The sequence below is a fragment of the Heterocephalus glaber genome, unplaced genomic scaffold (genome assembly GCF_053883595.1).
Source record: "Heterocephalus glaber isolate CG9 unplaced genomic scaffold, H.glaber_assembly_v1.0 deba00001744, whole genome shotgun sequence".
Classification (NCBI taxonomy): Eukaryota; Metazoa; Chordata; class Mammalia; order Rodentia; family Bathyergidae; genus Heterocephalus; species Heterocephalus glaber.
The window spans coordinates 4720590-4745202 of NW_028258450.1; the positions used below are offsets into that span (position 1 = coordinate 4720590).

Consider the following 24613-nt stretch of genomic DNA (forward strand, 5'->3'; position numbering starts at 1 on the left):
TCTTACGAGGGAAATTCATAGCAGTGAATATGCATATTAAGAAAACAGAACGAGCCCAATTAAACAACCTGATGCTGAACCTCAAACTTCTAGAAAAAGAAGAGCAGCACAAACCCAAAGCCCATACAAGGGAGGAAATTATAAAGATCAGAGGAGAAATCAATGCAATAGAGACTAAGAGAAAGATACAAAAAATCAATGAAGGCAAGAGTTGGTTCTTTGAAAGAATCAACAAAATTGACAAATGTCCCGGCCCGCGGGTAAGTCAACGGAGACCCTAGAGGGGGAGCGAGGATGAGAGGGGACAGGGGACACGAGAGATGGAGACAAGACAGGTTTCTGATCAAGTCTCGTTTATTGCAGAAGCTGTTACAACATATATACCGTAGGGCTAGAGGGGAGGAGCAAGAGGAGGGTACTGGGGCTACTTCCTTGTTGCCGGGTAGATTTGCAGCAGGCCCGGATATGTCCATAAAAGGCACTCAAGAGTTCTAGCGGGGGGGCAAGGCCCCCCACAGGTCCTCCCTTTAAAATTATAATTTTAGAAAGGCGTCAGGAGAGCCAAGCCTGCGGGGGCTGAGCCTGTCTTGGGTCAGAGCAACACACGTGTCTGCACCGTGCACCTTACCCGTCATCGGTTAACCAGAGAATCAAGGCTCTGGCACCTGTCTTAGGCGGCACACGAGGGCTCTCTCATTGCATGGCACGCTTGCTCAGTTGCCCGTCATTGGCTTGCCAGCCCACTCACCAGGTGGGGCGAGAACACTTCGCCACGGCAAGGACCTAATCGATGGTCCGACATTCGTCCTGGTCAGCCATTGCCAATCTATTATAGTAGACCTGTATGGGCGCTGTTTTTATTGCCTCTATCTGGGCTCTAAGAAAGGCCATGATTTTGTTATAAAGTACGGGCCCTAAAGAAATGAGCAAGAGTAGACCCAATAAGGGTCCCAGCAAAGGGAGGAGATAAGGGAGGAAACCATTGAGGCCAGTCCAGAGGGGATTTTGAGTGAATTTTTGTCGTCATCTGTTTAAATCTTCCTGAAGTTCGCGAATTTTTCCCCTGACGATCCCAGATTTGTTGGCATAAAAACAGCAATGTTCATTTAAGGCTAGACTGTGAATAAGAGAGTTAAGCTACCCTGATTAAGCTTTTGAAGATAACCAATGTGGACATGCTACAATAACATATTCAGAACTTAACCAATATGAACGTTTTGTAACAACATATTTAGTGCTTAAATATCAAGGACAACCAATACAATCAATTTATAACATATTTAGATAATATTCATTGTGATATGTCTCCCATAAGATTATATAATATAAAATTTACTAGGGGGTCCCTTTAATGAATTAAGACCAGAATAATCATTTTCTGGGTGGCCACTTCTATATTCATCAAAGGGAGTTCCCATCTATAATCGTTTTGACAAACAATTAAGAATATATATCTTTTTATTTTATAACTGTTAATTGTAATTTGATTGTTGCGTGTGGGTAACAATGCACGTCACTTTCATAAAATAAATTTCAGTGGTACTTTGATCAATTAACAACCTGGGAAGAAAAGCATGTCTTTAGTTTAATAATATTATCTATAAGTCAATTTAACAATAGGCGAATATCCTTTGAAGAGGAAGGAACATATTGAGCTCAACTGTACAAACACAAACAACAGACAATAGACAAACATATAAGACAGTGTGTAAAATTAGGGTGCACCCAAATATAACTAGCCAAATTGAATTATACTATACTCTTGATGATTATTAGATTGTAATTGTAGGTGCCATTGTTAACTGGTTAAGATTGGACAACGTCAGGTCATCGGCATCATCAGCACACCTATCAACTTGTTTTACTAGGCGTTCTGGGAGCCACCTGGCTGACTTCATTTCCTTGGAGTAAATACACACCGATCCTCAGCCCCAGATAAGTACAGGATCCGGCCCGTGCCATGAGTGGTCCAGGGGGTCTTTCCACATCACCGAGGCAAATTGTCGTTGCGTCTCTGGTTGCCAGAAACGATTGGCTGCAGATAAACCTTTGGCATCCAAATTTAAGAAGTTAAGAATAAATAGTGCATGTGATATCAGATTTCTAGGAGACCCCTTAGTAGGATACCATTCCCCCTTTTTTATTTTGTCTAAAGTAATTTTAAGTGTGAGATTAGCCCTTTCTATAATGCCTTGTCCCTGTGGATTATATGGGATTCCCGTTATATGTGTTATTGTAAATTGTTTGTAAAATTTGGAGAAGGCAGAGCTGATATAGCCAGGACCATTATCTGTTTTAATTTGTTGTGGGCAGCCAAGCACTGAGAAGGCAGTGAGGAGATGAGCAATGATGTGTTTAGTAGCTTCCCCAGATTGCAGGGTGGCAAATATGAATCCACTATATGTATTAATGTTGACATGTATATATTTAAGATTTCCAAATTTAGGGTAATGTGTGATGTCCATTTGCCATAGGGCATTTGGAATCAAGCCACGAGGATTAACTCCCAGATGAGGTGTAGGAAGGTGCAGAGTGCACGTAGGGCAGGCCTTAACAATTTGTCTAGCTTGTTCTCTAGTAAGCTTATACATAAGGCGAAGCGTGTGAGCATTAAGATGATGGAATTGGTGTGCCTTCTGTGCTTGGTCAATCGGACTGGGGGCATCAGTATTTATTGAATAGGCAAAAGCCTGAGGTCTTGTGGCTAGGTCTGCTAAGCGGTTGCCCTCTGCAAGTGGGCCGGGTAGGTTAGAGTGGGCTCGAAGGTGCCCAATGAAAAAGGATTTGGATCGTTTTCTGATTAGATCTTGTAATTGGAGGAAAAGACCACCAGTCTGAGAGGCAAGTTTGATCAGTCCACATGTTTCTAATAAGGGAACAGATTGGGCAATGTAAGCACTGTCAGTAAAGAGATTAAAAGCTCAGGCAGGAAATGCGGTAAAGACCGCTATGACTGCCTGGAGCTCGGTTAACTGGGCCGAAGAGTGGGCGGTTTGGAACTGGACAATGTTATCATCCCACACATAGGCAGCCATTCCAGTGGAAGAACCGTCTGTAAAAACGGGTAGAGCCTCTGGCAGAGGAAAGCAAGAAGTGATCTTCGGGAAAATGAAGTCATGTCTGTTGGCAAAGTCAATAAGTTTGCTGGGAGGATAGTGGTTGTCCAATAACCCTGAATAAGAAGCAAGAGCAATTGGGCAGGAATCGGTGGTTTGTATAAGCCAATCGACCTGGTCCTTAGGGTAGGGTTGGATAATGACATCAGGTTCTTTTCCAAAGTACATCTTTCCATGGTCTCTGCCCAAGATAACTAGGTCTGCAACTGCAACATAATAGGGGTAAAAGACCCGCTTAGGGGAAACTGGGAGATGAACCCACAAAAGGGGAGCGGTTTGCCAAAAGACAGCAGTGGGAGAGAGGGAGGTTTTGCAGATGATATACTGTAAAGGAGAGTTATAATCCATAAAATTAATTGTTTGATTTTGAATGGCTTGTTCCACTGTACTGATGGCTTTGCGCCCCTCGGCAGTGAGCTGTCGAGGTGAAGTAGGGTGGTTATCACCTTGTAGGGTATCATAGAGAGGCTTCAGGTCATGTTTAGTGAGCTTTAAATAGGGCATAAGCCAATTAATGTCTCCTAGCAATTTTTGGAAGTCATTTAAAGTCTTAAGACCGTCCAGCCGCAAGGTAAGCTTTTGGGAGGAAATGTGACGTCCCTTCATCTGAAATCCAAGGTAGTTATAAGGGTCTTTTAGTTGAACCTTATCAGGGGCAATCTGGAGGCCATGAGATTCAAGTGCCCGTCGAAGGTCAGCATAACAAGCTAAAACCTCACTTCCTAATTGCCCCGCTACAAGGATATCATCCATGTAATGGATAATATACATTTGAGGCCAATTGTCTCGGGTGGATTGGAGTGCCGCGGCTACAAATGACTGGCACAGGGTGGGACTATTGGCCATGCCTTGGGGCAGAACCAGCCACTGAAAGCGCTGCATTGGGGTACAGAAATTGGTCGCTGGAAGGCTAAATGCGAAGCGTTTTTGATCAGCAGGATGTAAGGGAATGGTGAAAAAGCAATCCTTTAAATCAATAATAATCTTGTAATACCCAAGGGGAATGGCTACCGGCGAAGGGAGACCAGGTTGTAAAGCTCCCATGAGTACCATGGTTTTATTAACTGCTCTAAGATCTTGTAAGAGTCTCCATTTTTCCGACCGTTTTTTAATGACAAAAATGGGAGTATTCCAAGGGGAGTGGCTAGGAATAATATGGCCAGCATGAAGCTGTTCCTGCACCAACTGTTGAGCTGCTGACAATTTCTCCTTAGAGAGGGGCCACTGATCGACCCACACTGGATCATCTGAGAGCCAGGTAATCTTTTCAGCATGGGCCGCAGGAGTGTCAATGGCCCCTATGGAAAATGGCCTAGCCCTGCCCGAGGGGGCCGAGGGACAGGCTCAATGGGGTGAGTAAGGTTTGTAGGGTGTTTCCCCAGTCCCGTTCCTGGAATGTACCCATTTTTAAACATCTGCATAGTGACAATTTCATTGGGGCTGGAAATAATTATCCCCATTTGTGATAGTAAGTCTCTTCCCCATAGATTAATAGGTAACCCTGAAATGATATAAGGTTGAATGGTGCCCTGATTACCATCTTGGTCTCTCCAGGTCAGATCTTTGGCACTTTGTTTAGGATTTTCACTCTGACCTATACCCCCGAGATGGGTGAGGGTGTCTTTTAATGGCCATGCCTGAGGCCAATCCTCTCCCTTTATGATAGTTACATCGGCACCAGTGTCAACCAGCCCAGAAAATTGTCTCCCATCTAACCACAAGGTCACGAGAGGCTTTTGTGCTGAAAGTATCTCTGACCAGTAAACATCAGATGAGCCGAATCCCTGGCTGCCTCGGGCATTGTTTAGAGCCTTATTAGAGGTAGAGAGAAGGGGAAGGAGTAGCAATTGAGCAAATCTTTGGCCTGATTGAATGGTATTAATAACTTTGGGAGAAGAAACCATAACTTTAATTTCCCCAGAGTAGTCATTATCTATCACTCCTGGGTAAACCAACAGCCCATTTATGGTACTACTGCTTCTGCCTATTACTAGGCCAAAAGTCTCTCTAGGTAAGGGTCCAAAGACTCCTGTGGCGAGGGCCTGGACTCCCATTTCTGGGGTCAATACTGTGTGGGTGGTGGCACTGAGGTCCAATCCGGCACTTCCTTTTGTGGCTCTGATGAGGTCTGAAATGGATTGCTGTTTATTGGAGCAAAATTGAGCGCCCCGTAAATTTGTTTGGAGTTGGGGGCCTGGGGCTGGCCCCCTTTCCCGTTTCCCGAATTCGAATCCTTAAGAGGGGGAAGGGGTCGGCCCTGGGCATCAGTTTTGGATCGGCACTCACTCGCCCAATGCCTCCCCCGATTACATCGGGGGCAGGGCCCGGGGGGCGGAGCATTGGGGCCCTGCATTTTAGTGGTCGGGCATTCTCTAGCAAAATGGCCGGTGGCCCCACACCGGAAACACTTATTGCCGACGTGGCGTTGCAAAAATTGTTTGACTGTGAAGCCTTGCATGGCGGCCGCCATGGCAAGGCCCTGTTGGTAGGCGGCCCCAATCTCAGAACAAAGGCGAATGTAGCCGGAAAGGTCAGTTTTCTTTTTATAGGGGCGGATAGCGGCCTGACAGGCGGCATTGGCGTTCTCAAAAGCAAGCTGTTTAACAAAATCTGTCCCTGTCTCCGCGCTCCCAAAAATCCGGCCTGCCGCCGTGAGAAGGCGGTGGACAAAGTCCGCAAATGGCTCGTCTGGGCCCTGCCGAATGTTAGTGAGGGAGGCACTCACGTCTCCTTTGGAGGGGAGCTTTTTCCAGGCCCTAGTGGCGGCGGTCTGAATCTGGGCATATAACCCCGCATCAAATTGTATTTGTTGGTCGTTGGCGGCGTAGGCCCCCTCCCCAAGGAGCATGTCAAGCACCCATCCATTCCCCGCCTGAGCATTGCGCCTAGCAGTTTCTCGGCAATTTTTAACATATTTAGATTTCCATAATAAATAATCACCTCCTGTAAGGGTGGCGCGGGCCAGAGTCTGCCAATCAATTGGGGTGAGCCAATTTTCTGCCACCGATTCTAAAATAGCCATGGTGTAAGGTGCAGTGGCCCCATATTGAGCTGCAGCCGTTTTAAAATTTTTAATGACCTTAAAATCAAAACCACTGTGGTGTCTTCACGCCTGTCTCTGTGCGTCAGTAGTTTTAGTTACGGGAAAGGCTTCCGCATTTTTAAGTTTCAGGGATACTCCCGACCCGGATGGCACCCTAGGGGCCGCCCCTCTAACGGGGGGTCGTGGCTTAAGTTTGTCTTCTCTACGGACATTTTTATGGGCTTTGCCTGTTCTTAAGCCTTCAAGCTGGGTAATAAGTTCTTGGTGTTCCTTTTCTAACCTTATCTGTTCTTTTAGAAATTCTATTTTGTCCCGGAGTTCCTTTTGGGGATCAACAACAGGACATGCCAGAGTGGGAGTGTCGGGGCCTGAAGAGATATAAGGAGGGGGATATCCGGAGTCGCCCCACAATGCTCCCCCCGCGGGCTCCTCCGACCCGGAGCCCTCTTGGGGCGGATCTGGGGGCGGAGGCGGGCCACGATAGGCTTGAAGGGAGGGATATAGGGGCGGAAACTTCCGCGAGGGTGGGGCTGTCCTAGAGGCGGTGGCGGAAAGCAAGGAAGCAGGGGTTCGGCGAGGCCCTGCCCTACAGGGCTTGGCAGGGTTCGTGGCCGTTTGGGGTTGGTCCGAAGGGACGTCATGTCCGTCGGGGGCGGGATCGTCGTCACTGTCAAAGGACATCAAGTCCTCTTCTTTGTCTGACAAAGAAGTCGTGGTCTCAACGGGCCTGGGCCCCGGCGCCATATTGGCCCGGGAGACTGCGTCAGAATCACTGGCGGGTGTCAGCCCCTTACCATCTCGGAGAGCTACCTCCCCAGCCTGTATAGCCTGCGCCACCAGTGGATCCCTCGCTTTATGAGAAATAATATCATTAATCAAATTCCAATATGAGAACGCCGCAATAGGGACCTTCCCGGGTCCGCAAGTGGCATAATAATCCTGGAGAGCTTCCCCCACCTTCTTCCATCTCTGTTCGTCAATGGTTCCCTCAGCAGGGAACCAGGGACAGAGATCTTTAATATAATCAAAAAATCTTAACAACTGTTTGACTGTAACCTTTACCCCTCGTGCCTGTAATGTCTTCTTGAGACCTTGCACAAACAATTCGTGCTGACTAATGCCCTGTCCCATAATCGCTGCTCAACTTACCGAGGTGCAAAAAGACGGCAGGTCCACGTCAATTGCAAGCCTCTCCCGTGTCGAGTGTGCTCTTTGTTCCTCAATCTTAATCTTAGGGCCCCTGAGCAGCGTCCTTCACTGGATCCCCCGTTCTCTGGCCCCACGTTGGGCGCCACTTGTCCCGGCCCGCGGGTAAGTCAACGGAGACCCTAGAGGGGGAGCGAGGATGAGAGGGGACAGGGGACACGAGAGATGGAGACAAGACAGGTTTCTGATCAAGTCTCGTTTATTGCAGAAGCTGTTACAACATATATACCGTAGTGCTAGAGGGGAGGAGCAAGAGGAGGGTACTGGGGCTACTTCCTTGTTGCCGGGTAGATTTGCAGCAGGCCCGGATATGTCCATAAAAGGCACTCAAGAGTTCTAGCGGGGGGGCAAGGCCCCCCACAGACAAACCCTTAGTCAACCTTATCAGAAAAAGGAAAGAAAAGGCCCAAATCCATGCAATTAGGAATGCAAAGGTGAAATTACAACAGACCCAGCAGAAATCCAGAGGATCATCAATACCTACTTCCAGAACCTATACACCAATAAGATGGAAAACACAGAAGAAATGGACAGATTCCTAGATATATATGCATTACCAAAGTTGAATGAAGAAGACTTAAAACTTCTAAACAACCCAATATCAACCAATGAAATTGAAAATATAATTAAAAACTTAACAACTAAGAAAAGCCCGGGCCCTGATGGCTTCACTACTGAATTCTACAAGACATTTAGAGAGGAACTGCTGCCACTACTGTTTAAACTCTTCAACAAAATTGAAAGGGAAGCAATACTCCCACATTCATTCCTGGAAGCAAGCATCACCTTGATCCCCAAAGCAGAGAAAGATCCAACCGAAAAGGAGAACTATAGGCCAATCCCACTAATGAACATAGATGCAAAAATCCTTCATAAGATACTGGCAAATAGAATGCAGAATATCATCAAGAAGATCATACACTCTGATCAAGTGGGATTCATCCCAGGGATGCAGGGATGGTTCAACATATGCAAATCAATCAATATAATACACTATATCAATAGAGCCAAGGACAAAAACCATATGATTATCTCCATAGATGCAGAAAAAGCATTTGACAAAATCCAACATACATTTAGGACAAAAACCCTACACAAAATTGGAATAGATGGTCTCTACCTCAAACTGATAAAAGCCATCTATGAAAAACCAACAGCCAATATCATACTAAATGGTCAAAAACTGAAATCCTTCACACTAAAATCAGGAACAAGACAAGGATGTCCACTATCACCACTCTTGTTCAATATAGTTCTGGAAACATTAGCCACGGCAATTAGACAAGAGAAAGAAATAAAAGGAATAAAGATAGGAAATGAAGAAGTCAAATTGCCATTATTTGCAGATGACATGATACTGTATATAGAAGACCCCAAGAACTCCACCAAAAGTCTTCTAGACTTAATAACCAAATTCAGTCAAGTAGCTGGTTACAAGGTCAACATACAAAAATCAATAGCTTTCCTCTACACAAATGACAGACTCACTGAGAGAGAAATAGGGCAAATAATTCCTTTCACAATAGCATCCAAAAACCTGAAATACCTAGGAATCAACCTAACAAAAGAAATCAAAAACCTCTTCCCTGAAAACTATAGCACTCTGAAAAGAGAGATTGAAGATGATATCAGAAAATGGACAGACATCCCCTGCTCCTGGGTAGGAAGGATTATTATAGTGAAAATGGCCATACTTCCAAAACTGCTATATAAATTCAATGCAATTCCAATTCAGATCCCAGCAGCATAGTTCACGGACCTTGAGAAAACAATCCAAAAATTCATTTGGAACAAGAAGAGACCCAGAATAGCAAAAGCAATTCTAGGTAACAGAGACATGGCAGGGGGTATCACAATCCCCAACCTGCAACTATACTACAAAGATACTGTGATAAAAAAAAAAAAAAAACAGCATGGTACAGGCAAAGAAACAGACCTGAGGACCAGTGGAACAGATTAGAAGATGCAGAAACAATGCCAGACACACTCAGCCATCTCATCGTCGATAAAGGAGACAAATACCCTCACTGGAGGAAAGATAGCCTCTTTAATAAATGGTGCTGGAAAAATTGGGTTTCAACTTGCCAATGATTAAAACTAGACCTATATCTCTCACCATGCACTAAACTAAAATCAAAATGGATTAAAGATCTAAATATTAAAATAGAAACTCTGAACCAGTTGGAACAGAAGTTAGGTAGAACTCTTGAAGACATCATTGTAGGAAAAGATTTTAAGAACAAAACCTCAGTTGCCCATGAACTAGCACAAACAATCAACAAGTGGGATCTCTTCTTATTAAACAGCTTCTACACAGCAAAAGAAACCACCAGCAGTGTGAAGAGACAACCCACAATGTGGGAAAAAATCTTCACCTGCTTTTCCTCAGACAAAGGTCTACTATCTCGAATCTATAAAGAACTTAAAAAGATCAGACCTCCCAAATTTAAAGACCCAATCCAAAAATGGGCATCTGAAATGAACAGACATTTCTCAGACAAGGAAGTAGAAATAGCAAATAAATACATGAAAAAATGCTCAACATCACTGGTCATTCGAGAGATGCAAATGAAAACAATGCTGAGATTCCACCTCACACCAGAAAGAATGGCTGCTATCATGAAATCCACCAATAACAAATCCTGGCAGGGCTGTGGGGAAAGAGGAACCCTGCTCCACTGCTGGTGGGAGTGTAGACTGGTACAACCATTGTGGAAATCAGTATGGAGATACCTCAAAGAACTAGGACTGGAAGTCCCATTTGACTCCGCTATTCCGCTGCTGGGGATCTTCCCCAAAGAATTAAAAGAATCATACCACAGTGATGTATGTGCACCCATGTTCATAGCAGCACAGTTTGCGATAGCTAAAACTTGGAAAGAGCCCAAATGCCCATCAACTGGACACTGGATAAAGAAAATGTGGTTTTTTTATAAAATGGAGTACTACTCAGCCATGAAAAATGAGCAATTAGAGACATTTATAGCTAAATGGATGCACATTGAGGCGATATTCTTAAGTGAAATAAATAGGACACACATGTATAAATACCGAATAGTTTCTCTGGTGTGAGAAACTGAAAGTGTAAATAAGGACTAAAATGTATAATAGGTAATGTGAAATAGGAAGAAAAGGGGCAAAGGGGAAGGAAGTGGGAGGGCTAGGGGAAAGGAAAGAAGGGTATGGAATTAATATGAGAAAATGGAAAAATAGGAACAAAATCTTTGTAAATAGGGAGGAATGGAGGGGTTCAAGGGAGGGCTGGGCAAGGGTGAAAAATAAGAACCAAGAGAGATTATGTAAAGGTGCAAATTTCCAACGATGAATGTCATCATATTATATACCTAAAATGTACCAATGATTAGAATGAATAATCAATAACGCAAAATAGGAAGAAAAGGTCCAAAGGGGTAGGGGTAGTGGGAGGGTCAGGGGAAAGGAAAGAAGGGAAAGCAAAAATGATGAGAAATGGAAAAAATGGAAATAAAGTCTTTGTAAATAGGGAAGGGTGGAGGGGGTGAAGGGAGGGCTAGGAATGGGGAAAAAATAAGGACCAAGATGCATCATGTAAAGAAAGGTACAATTCCCAGTGAGAACTGTAATTGTGTTGTATACCTAAAATGTACCAATAAAAGAATTAAGAAAAAATAAAAAAATAGAAAGATAAGATAACCAGGGAAATGGCATTGGCTGAGTATTGAATGAATCATTATTTTTAAGTGAAAAGGGATTAAGAAGCCTTCATATCTAAACATATATATATACACACACGGGTGAAATGGGTAATGTTCCCGATTTTCTCCAAACTGACCACCCAGAAATGAAGGTATAGGCCAAACAGGATATTGGGGGATAACAGAAGAGAAGCGGGATTTTAGAGGAGATGAAATAAAAAGGAAAAAGAACGCAGAATAGGAAAATCCAGAGAAAACAGAAAGGAACTGCACACCTCTACCACTAGAGGTCAGGAGAGGAACGTTCTTTGATGCCCTGAAAGCCAGGCTGCCCTTCCTAACTCTCAAGACTTCCCGTCTCTCTTTGGAGTTCCCGAGAGTACCCCCAAAAAGGGGAGATGAAAACAAGGGCTTATATGCAGAAGTTTCTGTGGGGAACAGGCCAGATGGATTAGTGGAAGGACAGGGAAGAATCAAGTAGAGAAAGGGAAAACCAGTCCACAACCATAATATCGAGCTGGTTGCCACTTTGAGAATCAGTGCCATAATCTGGGGTCTTTTGAGGGCCATGTGCAATGCACGTGGAACTGTCCCAAATTGGGGGGAAGGGACATTCAACCCGTGGCTCACACTCTCTCCTCAGTCAAGGGCTGCTTATAGTTTATATCCTTCTCACTTTCAGGTTTGCACATATAGTAGTGATTTTTAGTTACCTATGGCCAACCATGATCCATAAATATTAAATGGAAAATTCCCAGAAGTAAACAATTTATAAATTTTCAATTGTTCCATTTCAAGTAGAGTGACAAAATCTCAGGTAAACCCACTCCATCCTTGCTGGGATGGGAATTATCCCTTAGTCCAGAGTATCCACATGGTATACACTGCCCACCCAGTAGTCATTCAGTAGCTACCTCCATGCTGGACTGTCGAGACCTCACAGTCTTTTGTTCAGTTAACCCTTATGCAATAGCCTAACACTGTGTCCCTTCCTACACAATCCACCTAACTCCCCCACATCGGGTCAGCATTGCATCATCTCACATCATGGCTGCAATACAGTAAGTTATTTTGAGGGAGAGAGACCCCATTCACATAACTTTTATTGCAGTATATTGTTATAATTGTTCTATTTTATTATTATTGTTAATCTTACTGTGCCTAATTCATAAATTAAACTTTATCATAGGAATGTGTATATTTAAGAAGAAAAATATAAAATTTATAGGGCTGAGTGCTCATCAAGGGCTCAGACATTCACTGGAGTTCATGGGATATAACTGTGTATGAGCAGGGACCACTGCCCTCAGAACGAAGGGCACTCGGGTTTCTGCAGGCCTCCCACGTTCAGCAGTGGAGAAAGCCTGGGATAAATTATGAAGCCTAAGCATTTGTATTAGTAATTTTAATTAATTTTTATTCATAACCTCAGATGACACACAGTTGAAGGAAATAAAGAATAATAGGGGCCGGGGATGTAGCTCAGTGGCGCCATGACTGCCTGTAAGCACAAGGTCCTGAGTTCGATCCCTGGTACCAGAAAAAAAAAAAGATAGGGAACAAACCCAAATAATTATGTTAATTCCTTTTCTCTCCTAGGGCCAGGGATTTAGCTCAATAGTTCCATCGCCTGCCTCAAGTGCAAGGTCCCGAGTTCAATCCCCAGTACCAAAAAAAAAACCAAACACTTTTCTCTCCTTGCTGAAGCAAAATACCCAACACCCAAAGTTCAAGGGGAAAAGGTTTATTTGGCTCACAGTTTGTAGAGGTTTCAGTCCATAATAGGTTCCCTGTAAGGCAAGGTGGCAGAGGGGCAACAGTTCATGGCAGCAGAAGCAGCAAAAGCAAAAAGAGAAGCAGGAGGGATTTCACAGAGGAGAAACAGGAAAGCAACAAGAGACTTTAACAGTGTCTTTCTGTTCCTTTCATCTTATTCACATCACCAGGATTAGGGCAGTGCCAAACCAATCACTCACGTGTAGTGTTTTAGGAATCACACACCCTTAATCCTAGCATCACACAAGCTAGATTCACCCACCTCAGAAAAAGCCCCACCTATGACTGCATGAGGCCTGGGGGCGGGGGGGGGGGGACATCAAGACACAAGCCCTAACAATAATGGAATAAGAAACACAGAAAACAGGGGAAAGTTAGACATTTCCCAAAAGAGAAGAAAATGAGAAATGGGGAGAAATGATATGAAAAAAAAATGTCCTCCAATGATGAGGTCTTGGTCACCAACCTGCGGCACTTAAGGGAGGCAGTGGTACCTCAAGGGTAGGGGCTCAGTGGAAGCCATTGGAGGCTCCTGAAGGACATGGTGAGCCCCCACTCTTTGCTGTCCTTGCCCTGATGTGCTGCCTCATTACAGTATGAAGTAACAGATCCAAATGACCATGGACTGAAACCTCCAAAACCATGAACCAAAATAAATCTTTCCACCTCTTAAATTGATTTCCTCATGTATTTTTTCACAGCAATGAAAAGCTTGAGAGGAGCCAGGTACATCCCAGCTTGGATGAAAGCCACCTCTGTCCTGACTGTGGCACATTGAATTCTCGTATAAGCCCCCTCCCTCTGACCCAAGTGGAAGAAATTGCCCATCTTGCTGCTGCCCTTGACCACAGTTCTGTCAGCAAGTCCCCAATCAACTATGCCATTGACACAGTCAGAGGTCACCACGGAGACAGAGGACAAACAAATAAAATCCTTTATTACCTTAAAACTTTGGATGCAGGTATGTTACTCATTTAGGGAAGGTTGCCAAAGCAAGGTTTATTAGCTCTAAATTTACCTACCCTGTGAGAGGTACTGTTCTTGCTGGGAAAGTGCTTTCACTCCATGTTCTTTTGTTTGCTTTTTGTTTTTTGAGACAGGATCTCACTATGTCATTCAGGCTGGCATTGAACTCATTATGTAGCCCAGGCCTCAAGCTCATGGTGATCCTCCTGCCTCAGCCTCCCAAGGGCTGAGACTACAGCTGTGCACCACCACGCCAAGCTCTTACTCCATGTTCTTACTGAAGGTCTTTAAGGAGTAAAAAGATAAAAACTTTTCCATGTTCTTTCTTCATACCTGTTCTGTGCTTTGATGGTTCACTGCACCTTGATAACTAGCTAGGGACGCACCTGAACGTTCCCTTGTCCCAGGTTACAGGGAAAGAGCACGCCTGGGCTGCCGTTGCTAGAGACATGCACAGTAGACACTGACCATAGCAAAACCAAGCACCGACCACTTAGCCCAGCAAAGAAGCTTTGTTCCTTTTGTGGGCCCTTCTTCAGCCTCACAGCGTTGGAACACTAGCTGATCTCGGAAGAGACAAGATGTACAAAGCCATGTATCTAATGCCGCTGGGGACTGCAGGTCTGGGACCCACAGACCCTGCCATGTCCCTGCCCTCACAAAGCCTAGAAGAAGCTCACACTGAGTGCAGTGGTCAAGAAGGTCACTAAAGGGCCGGGGATTTAGCTCAGTGGTTCCACTGCCTGCCTTGCAAGCGGGAAGTCCGGAGTTCAATCCCCGGTACCAAAAAAAAAAAAAGAAGGTCACTAAAAACAAGAGCCTCCATCTTCTGCCTGGCTAGCTTGTTGCTGATCAAGCCCTTCCTCCTCCCTCTACCTCTGGATTTCTTGACTGCATCAGGGGCAGGCCAGGGGAGTGGACCCTTTTTGGGGTTACATCATCACAACAACACATGTCCCCCAAGAAGCAGATAATGTATTTGTGTTACCAAGGGAAAACCTAAATAAGCCCTCTACCTCCTCTTGCTGTTGGTAGGTTTTTTAAATCACTCATTTTGGAGGCCACACAGCTGAGCTATTTATTATCAGCCTCCCACTGGCTGCACTATAAATGGCCCCACTGACTGCTGCCAGCCTCTTCGGTTTCTACACAAATTTGTTTGCTCACCGCTGACCAAATCAAAGGAGGCCATTTATTTTGGTAAAAGGGGAAAAGGGTTTATTCAAAGCTAGCTCCAAGGAGATGGAGAGGCCTATTTGCCGCAAATCACCATCTCCCTACGTACGAGTGGGAAAGGGCCTCGAATAGCAAGGAACAGAGCGGAGGGGAGCACAGAGAGACAAGCAGATCTCCACCCTCGCTTTACCATTTCCAGCCGTCCTCGGTTCGTTCCTTCCTGGGGAAAGGAAGCTGGTTTCTACCTCCTGCGGCTGGAGCCTGCGCATTCTGCCATTTCTTTTAGGCTAAGGGGAGGACGTGCTGGTTGTGTGCTCAGCAGGAGGGAGTTTTGGAGAAACTGCTTATCTCCAGGAGAGCAAAATCTAACTTCTAAAGTTCCATTTTGCAGGGCTGGTGACCATAGGAGCTGCCGAATGGATTAAAGCTGTGAAGCTACCTTTCCGAATCTGGTACAAAGTTGCTTTTCTGTCATCTTCTGTTTCCCGTGGGACAGTGGCCCTTCTGCTATCTTCCCCCACCCCCTCCTTCTGTGCCTTTACGATTAAGATTAACTGCAAGTTTAGCTATTCGTGAGGAAAAGGACTAAAAAGACAGGAGTGAGGATGTCACCAGGCAGGGGCCTAGTGTATCAGGATTTCAGAGTTCACACGAACCCGAGGGCTTGTCTCACAACCCCAGAGAATGGACTTGAAGAGAGAAGAGGTAAAGAGCAGAGAAGTTTATTAAGGTGATGCTCCTGAGAGGCAGAAGGAGTTCCGAAAACGGGTTGCTGCTGAGGCTCTTTTTCTAGGCTCATGTCACATGAAGAGTTACTTTCGGTCAAACTGTAATCAACCTATAGGATTACAATACGGTCACTTAGTTAATATTGATCTTTTTTTTTTTTTTTGGTACCGGCGATTGAATTCAGGACCTTACGCTTGCAAGGCAGCCAGCGGAACCACTGAGCTAAATCCCTGGAACTGGGATTAATAGGGCTGGGAATTTAGCTCAGTGGTTCCGCCACCTGCCTCGCAAGCGCAAGGTCCTGAGTTTGATCCCCGGTACCAAAAAAAAAAAATATATATATATATATATATATATATATATATATATATATGCACACACATATATAATAGAAAAACAAGGCACATAGCAGGGGTATAGCTGCAGGCATTGTTAACTTTAGCTTTCCTGTAACTTTTGACACAGAGAGCAAAGGCATTCCTGGAAGGCATAGGAGTAAGCGTCAGGGTGTTCTGGTCATCTGTGTGTTATGTTACATACTTGTTATGTTATTTGGGCTTACTGGACCAGGTGGCGCTAGTTACAGTACAACTTCCAACTGTTGCTTATCTCTGGTGAGGCTTGCAGCACTGTTACCGGGGTTCTTGGGTGCTATGGGTTCCTTCTAGAGATTCTTTCCAGGCTCTTTTTTGTTGTTGTTGCTGTTGTTGTTTTCATTGTTTATGGGTACATTTTAGGTTTACAATTCAGTTACATTCGTCATTGGGATCTTGTACCTTTACAGGACGCATCCTGGTTCTCACTTTTTCCCCATTCCCCTTCCCTTCCCCCACCCCCTCCACCCTTCCCTATTTACAAAGACTTTGTTTCCATTTTTCCTTTTCTCACATTTTTTTCCTTTTCCTTCTTTGCTTTCTCTTACTCCTCCCACTTCCCCCACTACTTTAGGCCTTTTCTTCCTATTTCAGTTATCAATTATATGTTTCAATCCTTATTTACACTTTTAGTTTTTCACACCAGAGAAACTATTCGGTATTTACACATGTGAGTCCTATTTATTTCACTTAAGAGTATGGCCTTAATGTGCATCCATTTAGCTATAAATGTCTCTAGTTTCTCATTCTTTAGAGCTGAGTAGTACTCCAGTTTATAAAATAAAATAAAATAAAATAACACATCTTCTTTATCCAGTCTCCAGTTGATGGGCAATTGGGCTGTTTCCAAGCTTTAGCTATTACAAACAGTGCTGCTATAAACATGGGTGCACATTGTGGTATGATTCTTTTAATTCTTTTGGGAAGATACCCAGCAGGGGAATAGCTGGGTCAAATGGGACCTCTAATCCTAGTTGTTTGAGGTATCTCCATACTGATTTCCACAGTGGTTGTACCAGTCTGCACTCCCACCAACAATGGAGAAGGGTTCCTTTCTCTCCACACCCCCGCCAGCATTTGTTATTGGTTGATTTCTTGATAGCAGCCACTCTTTCTAGGGTGAGGTGGAATCTCAGTGTTGTTTTCCTATGCATCTCTCAAATAACAAGTGATGCTGAACATTTTTTCATACGTTTATTTGCTGCTTTTATTTCTGTGTCTGAGAAATGTCTGTTCATTTCAGATGCCCATTTTTGGATTGGGTCTTTATATTTGGGGGGGGTCTGATTTTTTTTAAGTTCTTTATATATTTTAGATAGTAGACCTTTGTCCAAGGAACAGCTGGTAAAAATTTTTTCCCACATTGTGGGTTGTCTCTTCACACTGTTGGTGGCTTCTCTTTTGATGCAGAAGCTTTTTAATAAGATGAGATCCCAGTTGTTGATTCTTTGTGCTAGTTCCCATGCTATTGAGGATTTCTTCATAAAGTTTTTTCCTATGCCAAGGTCTTCAAGAGTTCTACCTAACTTATCTTCCACCAAATTTAGTGTTTCTGTTTTAATATTTAGATCTTTAATCCACTTTGATTTTAATTTAGTGCATGGTGAAAGATAAGGGTCTAGTTTTAATCTTTGGCAGGTTGAAATCCAGTGTTTCCAACACCAATTATTAAAGAGGCTATCGGCCAGGGATTTAGCTCAGTGGTTTCGCCGCCTGCTGCGCAAGCGCAAGGACCCAAGTTCGATCCCCGGTACAAAAAAAAAAAGAGGCTATCTTTCCTCCACTGAGGGTGGTTGGCTCCTTTCTCAAAAATGAGGTGGCTGAGTGTGTCTGGTGTTGTTTCTGCATCTTCTAATCTATTCCACTGCTCCTCAGGTCTGTTTCTTTGCCAGTACCATGCTGTTTTTATTACAGTTCTTTCCAGGTTCTTGTTGTCCTACATAAAGAATTGGGCAAGAAAATAAATAGGACACACATATGTAAATACCGAATAGTTTCTCTAGTGTGAGAAACTGAAAGTGTAAATAAAGATTAAAATGATTAAAATGAATAATTGATAATTTGAAATAGGAAGAAAATGTCCAAAGGGGTAGGGGTGGTGGGAGTGGAAGGGGAAAGAAAGAAGGGAAAGGAAAAGTTATGAGAAAAGAAAAAAATGGAAACAAAATCTATGAAGGGCATTGGGTGAAAGGCACACAGGTAATGGGGAAAAAATAAGAAATAAGTTACATCATGTACAGGTACAAGCACCCAATGATAAACGTAAATGTATTGTATACCTCAAATGTACCAATAAAAGAATTTAAGGGAAAAAAAAGAATTGGACAAGACAGGTGCAAGAGGTATAGAGGTTTTACATTTATTAAAGGTAGGAAAAGAAATATGCTTTTCAGGGTGAAAATGAACCACTGAAGAAAGAGAGAGCACAGTGGCCATGAGGTCAATTACAAATATACTTGGTGTCTTCTGTTCTGACCTCAGATCTAGGCCATCCTATCAAAACCCTGCTTGAGTTCATCCCAGAAAATTGAAGATAGCATTTTCTGACTGGTCTCAGGTGCGGGTCTTGGACACATGTGTCCTGGATCTCTGTAACTGACAGAGGTCACACCCACTTGCCCAGCTGGCTAGCCAAGCCCTAATCTCCTGCCTCAGGCCTGCCATCCTATCTCCATTTAGGGACCTGGTTTCCACAACTCAGCCCTCACCCACAGGCCTGGTTTGCCTCATCTCTATTCCAACTCCATCTTGGGCCCTGTCCCATGCTAAATGCCTATTACTGTCTACCTAACTTAGCTACACTAGGAGGTTTCCAAAGGGCTGATGAGGAAGCTAAACCCACCCTAACCATAGAATTAAGTTGTAGATTGTCTGATTCCTGTCATGGAAAAAGAATCTTTAGGATGTGTCAGTAAGAGGCATAAAGGGATTTCCTAGGCAAAAAAACTTAAAACTGTGCACTCAGAGAAGAAGTGTGGTCCCTCAAGAGAGGAAAGTACCTTGCAATCTGAATCTGTAGTGGGATATTTTATGGACTCTTGGGGTCTCTTCAGTCCAGGGTGTGTATCCCTATTGTCTGTAAGGTCGCTTGTCTAAGACTATGTTAAAATGCAAACCATTCACATGGGGTTGAAGTTGAGATCTGCTGCCCACTGCTATTGCAGCTTCCTTGGGGATAGAGGAAGTGCAACTCCCAGGTGGGAAGCACAGGCCCAGTGCTCCCTTTACAGGGTTATTGTGTCTTTAAGACCCTTAGGTCTTTTTTAATGAATTTCCTGGAAGGGAAAAAGGCTTGAGTGAATTTTGTATCCTACAGCTGTAATGTTCAAAAAAGTACAGTTTTAAAATTCCAATTTCTTTGTCTCCTTTTTACCTATCTTCATTTTTTTCTATCCTACGTCAGTCAGAATTTCTTTTTTTTTTTTTTTTTTTTTGGTACTGGGGATCGAACTCAGGACCTGGCGCTTTCGAGGCAGGCATCGGAACCACTGAGCTAAATCCCCGGCCCACTGTCCGACTTTCTAATCAGTAATTTTCTTTAGATTTACAGAAGCCAGGATTTATGACCTACAGATAACCTAAGAAAACCAGGCCACCCACAATGTGTAATTACCTGGTGCCCATCTGATCTGCCTCCCCCCCCAAAAGAAGTCCCTGTAAAAGCCTTGCTCCTAAGTCACCAAGGAAGATGGCTTTTTGGTCAAGACAAGAATCCCCATCTTCCAGCTGCCGGGCTTCTTGCCAATGAAACTCTTTTGCTCCCCACCACTCTTGTCTCTGAGATGTTTGGCTTCATCCCTTAACAGTCAAACCAGACCTGTCTCACAGTGCCATTTGGAATCATTTCAAAGTTTCTAACAAAAGTCTTGTGGTTGGGGCCGAGGATTTAGCTCAGTGGTTCTGTCGCCTGCCTCGCAAGCGCAGGGAACCGAGTTCGATCCCCAGGACCAAAAAAACCCAAAAGCCTTGTGGTTAATCCTCTATGAGAGCCTGGAGAGGGGAGGAAGGAGTAAAAAGAAAGGAGATATAGAAGCCAAACTGACCTTCTGCTTGTCTGTTTCCGACCTGATACGCACACATACACATACACATACATACACACACTTTCTTTTCCTCCAGAGAAAACAGGCAGCTGCAGGTGTCCAGCACCTCCAGACCCTCAAGGCATGGGGTGAGCAGGGCTAGGAAGCCAGCCTGACCCTGGCCTTCCCTGCAGCCTCCAGGCATCAGGGATGCAAGGAGGAAATTGTACAAGGAATGCACATCTACTGAGCAGGCTCTGAGGGGGGCTGGTTGGGCGCCTCCTCCCCTCAAATTCCTTAATCCACGCATTTAGAGGAGAGGGAGAAAACAGAAGGCTCACAGGAATTCTTAGTTCCTCTGACAGCAGCTAGCTCAAGTTTCCACATCACCAAACAGTGTAATCTCTAGTTGGTCCAAGTATTCATAGCTTTAGAATTGTATGACCATTGCATTTCTTTTTCTACATGAAAATCTGAGTTAATGTGAACTCTGGAGTCACAAATACCAGGGGATCTTGGAATCTCATGTAAAAGTGTGGTATTTTTTGGTACTGAGAGCAGTATGGTTGCACATTTCTTAAGAAGTGGAATAAAGGGCGGGGAATGTAGCTCAGTGGTGCCGCATCAGCCTGGCAAGCAGAAGGTCCTGAGTCCGATCCCTAGTACCGCCAAAAAAAAAAAAGTGTAGCTTCTTAAAGAAGCGGAATAGATATATATTAATCCTCCTTTCCTCCATGATTTGCTGGGCCAGGGATGTAGCCCAGTGGTACAGCACCTGCCTGGAAAGTGCAAGGCTCCAAGTTCGATTTCCAGTACCAGAAAAAAAAAGTTCTCCCTCCATGGTCTGTATTCCTCAGTGTCAGTTTTAGGGTGCAGGGAATCAATCACGGTCCAAAAACATTAAGTGGAAAATTCCAGAATAAATCATAACCTTTAAACCACTTTTGTTACAGTATATTATTATAATTTTTTTGACAGGATCATAATTTCATTTTTCAAAAACAGTTTTATTCTACTTTGGCTTTCTCATGTAAGAAAAACCATTTGCTATTTAAGGTTGTGTATATAATTAATTGGGGGAGGGGTGAGAAAAGGAACTAAAAATTAGAAACAAGGAACTAAGATGCATTATGTTCATAAACCAGCTCCCTACCAATAAAATACACTATGTACTGCAAACATGGACCAATAAAGTAAAACACTTTTAAAGCCTTTTAATTGCATACAGCTTTGTGTCTATGATATTACATTCATCATGACATCTAAAAGGCACTTTCTGGGGAATGGTTAATATTTTAAGCTACATCTACACAGTAGTATGTACCAAGGGGGAAAACAGCTGATGTTTTCCATGCAATTAGTATGGAGAAAAATCCCCCATTATTTAATTTGCAGTGATCAAAGTAAGCTGCCAGAGTGTCTGATGACCTTATTAAACAAGGAGCCCTGGGAAGACATGCGAGGGTTTAGAAAAGCAGTCACCGGCAGGTGGCCAGGATTCTGACACAGGGTCAGCTAAGGCAGGGTTCAGGCTGTCTTCAAACTCACAGAGATCTTTCTGCCTCGGCCCCCTTCCTTTAGTGAGTTCAAGGCCAGCCTGAACTAGATAGCTAGACCCTGTCTCCAAAAACATAAATTTTTTTTTTGCTTTTACCTTAGATTTCTTGGCTTTCTGGCCTTTCCTAGGTAAATGACTAATCTTACACTATTCAGTTGATCACAATTGATAAACACTGAGTCATCAAGTGTTGCATTTGGAACAGGATGTTTTATTTTTAGCGATGTCAGAATTTGTTACCATTCAGAAATACTATACAGTATGAAGAAAGACAAACATGAGACATTTATAGGTAAATGGATGCACGGCAAGACCATAACATGAAGTGAAATAAATCAGACTCACAAGTTTAAATATCACATGGCTTCTCTTATGAGAAACCAAAAGTAAAAATAAAAAACAAAATAAAACATGGGGCCGGGGATTTAGCTCAGTGGTTCCGCCACCTGCCTCGAAAGCAGAAGGACCCGAGTTTGATCCCCGGTACCAAAAAATTAAAACTAAATAAATAAAAGATAATAGGGGGAGCCGGGGATTTAGCTCAGTGGTTTTGCCTCCTGCTGCGCAAGCACAAGGACCCGAGTTTGATCCCTGGTACCAAACAAAAAAAGATAATGGGAAGTACGGAGATAGATCTTTCTGAAAGGGAAAGAGGTTCAAGAGATGAGGGGAGGGTAGCCGCTCACCTTCCCCGACCCAACGTCTTAGCCACCAGCTCCACGCCAGGCGAAGACCCCTGCGCCTTGTCCTCTCACTCGGGGAGCGCAGACTCCAAGTCGGGAGGCGACAAAATGTTCTCGCTGAAGAAGCGGAACGCGGTGGCCACGTGGAGCTGGGGCGTGGAGTGCGATACGTGCTCCATCTGCAGGGTCCAGGTGATGGATGCCTGTCTTAGACATCAAGCTGAAAACAAGCAAGAGGATTGTGTTGTGGTCTGGGGACGATGCAATCATTCCTTCCACAACTGCTGCATGTCCCTGTGGGTGAAACAGAACAATCGCTGCCCTCTCGGTCAGCAGGACTGGGTGGTCCAAAGACTCGGCAAATGAGAGTAGTGGAGGCTTTCTTAGTGCAGTTGCTCAAGACCCTGGTAGATCTTGCTGTCAGGGGCCCAGCAAAGGCTCAAACACTCAAGGGGACTACTTTTTCACATAGAAGGCAGTGGATCTGTGGTCTTCTGGGACTTATCAGAGGCATGGTATAGCCTTTTGTCAACTTAATTTTCAGGATTCTCTACAATTAAGAAGATAATTTATTAAAGATGGTCTTTTCCTACCTCTATGGTCTCTGTCATATACACTGCTTAAAAGTGCTGTAAAAAAGGAGAAAAGTCCAAATCAAATTACCTTTATAATTTACCTATCACTATACACACGGCTGTAGAACAAGTTCTGTTCATAGGAGAACTTTTTGCATGCTTACAGTTGATCACATAAAAAGAGAGAGTGTTATAGTAACAAATAAAGTGCAATTTCAAACCCAACTCTTATCCTCAATTTGTTCCTAATATTTATTTTTGGTGGGAAGAGCAGAGATTCCTTGACATTTTTATTTGATATATTGAGAATTTTAATTTTGGATCAGTGAACAGGTTAAATAGAATTTAACTTTCAGGCATATGGGATTTTGATTGTTTTTTAAATTATTCTCTATCTTTGTCTCATCAAGAAAATGTAGATCTGTATCCATCTCACTGTTAAATCATTGAGTATTAAAGGATAGGTATTTTCTAGTTCTGGAAAAATTATGTTGTAGTGTATATTTTTGGTAAAATATTAATGAAGGAAATGTTTATGTGTAATATTGGATCAAAAAGTTTAACATGCAGTGCTATAATAAATGACTTACTCTGTTTCAGTTATAATTGTATGTACAACTTTAAACTTAAATAATTTATCAAGTAAAAAAAAAGAGATTAGGGGAGGAAAAAAGAATGAAAAAGGAATTAAGATGTGTTATGTACATGTCCCAACTCCACACAAGGAGTCACAAAATGTACTACTAATAAATAAAATTTTAAAAATTTTTAAATATATATACATACATACTCAAATGATGCCATTCTGTCATTGGCTGAATTATCAAGCAATCTAAGTACCTAGTCATTGCTTTTCATTTTTTATAATTATTGGTTTGGAGTGATATAAAATATTTTACTTCTTAACAGCAGAATCGTATCTATTTTATTTTACTGGTCATCTTTAATGGTTTTATTTCATCTTCCTTTATATATTTAAATTTCCTTTCATTTTTTAAAAAGAAAAAAATTTCTCAAGATGACAACAGAAAGGATTTTTTTTTTGGTAGGTACCGGGGATCGAACTTGGGTCCTTGCACTTGCAAGGCAGGTGGTAGAACCACTGAGCTAAATCCCTGGCCCAACAGAAAGGATTTTTAAATATATATAGCCAAATAAGGATATAGTATTTTCTCCTTGTTTTAGTGAAATATTTCAAAATATATCCCAAGTTTTAGTTGGAATGTCATATTTAGAACTTCATCAACTTTTTTGGGGGGAGGGGTGTACCAAACTCAGGACCTTGCGCTTTCAAGGCAGGCAGCGGCACCACTGAGCTAAATCCCAGGCCCTTCATCAAATTTTTAATAATATTTTTTGCAACTTTTTAAATTTCTCTTCTTGTTTGATTGTTTTGTTGATATTGCAGTACTGGGATTGAACCCAGAGCAGAGCCTTCCCACTGAGCCACACCCCAGCCCTTTTTACTTTTTTATTTTGAGTCAGGATCTGGCTAAGTCACTATACTGCCCAGGGCTAGGCTTGAATTTGTGACCCTCTTGCCTCAGCCTCCCAAAGTGTTGGGATTACAAATGTGCACCACCATGCCTGGTTTCTCTTCTATAGTTTTAAATATATAGTCTAGCCAGTCATGGTGGTGCACTCCTGTAATTTCAGCACTCAGGAGGCTGAGGCAGGAGGATCACCACAAGTTCAAGGCCAGCCTGAACTATGTA

The 24613-nt window shown here is 43.3% G+C and overlaps 1 long non-coding RNA gene and 1 pseudogene across 1 annotated transcript; one reads left to right on the forward strand and one right to left on the reverse strand.

Moving 5' to 3' along the window:
• Positions 1–336: 336 nt before the first annotated feature.
• LOC147821364 (uncharacterized) lies at positions 337–7725 on the reverse strand. The gene is made up of 2 exons (XR_015447096.1): positions 7309–7725; positions 337–2047 (listed from the first exon to the last, which is right to left on the reverse strand). It is a non-coding gene; the product is annotated as an uncharacterized LOC147821364 (long non-coding RNA).
• A 4361-nt stretch (positions 7726–12086) lies between these two features.
• Positions 12087–22694, forward strand: LOC101701357 (RING-box protein 2 pseudogene; annotated as a pseudogene).
• Positions 22695–24613: the final 1919 nt, after the last annotated feature.